The sequence below is a fragment of the Aulostomus chinensis genome, chromosome 18 (assembly GCF_037954235.1).
Source record: "Aulostomus chinensis isolate RoL2024-O1b breed Wild chromosome 18, RoL_Achi_v1.0, whole genome shotgun sequence".
NCBI lineage: Eukaryota > Metazoa > Chordata > Actinopteri > Syngnathiformes > Aulostomidae > Aulostomus > Aulostomus chinensis.
Genome location: NC_141337.1, coordinates 21,234,520 through 21,235,751, shown reverse-complemented (window position 1 = coordinate 21,235,751; position 1,232 = coordinate 21,234,520). Strand labels below are relative to the sequence as shown.

The window sequence follows — 1,232 nt, the reverse complement described above, 5'->3', positions numbered from 1 at the left end:
CTGGTTTTCTGCCACCCTCTCCTTCCTTATGAAGCTCCTGATAGACCTCAACAGCTGAGAGGGGTTATGTTGTTCAATCTGGCAGAGGTCTGACCTATAATTATATAATTATCATATTCTTGTTTTGCTTTCTGTGTCACTTCAAATTTTTAATATATTTTTCAATATTTTCTTGACATTTGGTGGTTAATTTGCAACAAAAAACCTCAAACTGAACTTTTTATTTTAAAGTAACATATTAACTTACTTATGATAAGCCTGTCATACCAGTATAAAATTTGTCAGATGTAGCCGGATCAGATTTCTAGTGTGTAAAGAACTCTGAATGAGGGTCAGAAACAAGCAAAATTACTTCAGGTGGCATTATAAAGCATCAATGCTTGCTTTTTGGAGGTCAGAGAGTTTGAATGTTTAATAACTGTCAGTTTTCAGACTCCAAAGAGGAAACGTCTGCACCAAGTACGAGACAAAAAGAACAATGACGCCCAACGTGGGGCTCGAACCCACGACCCTGAGATTAAGAGTCTCATGCTCTACCGACTGAGCTAGCCGGGCTTTCGCACATACCGTGGTAAAACTTATTAATCGCTAGAGGCGCTGTTGTGTGCACCAGGTTGCGGGAAGGTATTTGTGTAAAGATTTGACAAAATTCCGTTAAGAAACGAATGACAGCTTCTTGAGGTAAACGTCGTCCAGTCTCTGCCTCGCCCTCCCAGCTGACACGCTGCGCGGCCTGGAGGCGTCAGCTGCGTTTCCACTCTCATCGTCGTTGAAAGCTTTCCAGGCGTCAGTATTTATTCTTCAATGTCCTGCAGCTGAACTTTCACAATCCGGGTTTCATCCGCCCCGCGTTGCTGCCACTGTCACGCAGGTGCCTCCGTGTGTCGGCCGGTGACCGCAGGAATAGCCCCTCCCACCAAGCACGCAGAATGACGGACGGCTGGATGGGTGCGTGGACGATGGCAGCCGGCCAATGATGTGAGGGGATCATAAATCCATAACGAACCATTGGCTGCTGCACTGCTGGGTTTCTGCCAATAAAATAACCGACTCCGCCCACTGAGCCAGACTCTCCCTCCACCGCTATGAATATTCATCACCGTCATCGACGCTGGATTCTGATTGGAGGGTAGAAGAACGGGGCGGGATGAAGAGTTGTTCCTCTCGGTAGCGGCGTGGTGGAAAGATTTAAGTGTTAAAAAAACAAAAACAGCAACAAATGAAGGAATAAG

At 45.9% G+C, this 1,232-nt stretch overlaps 1 non-coding gene across 1 annotated transcript; it reads right to left on the bottom strand.

Moving 5' to 3' along the window:
- Nucleotides 1-482: 482 nt before the first annotated feature.
- trnak-cuu (transfer RNA lysine (anticodon CUU)) lies at nucleotides 483-555 on the bottom strand. The gene has a single exon. It is a non-coding gene; the product is annotated as a tRNA-Lys (tRNA).
- Nucleotides 556-1,232: the final 677 nt, after the last annotated feature.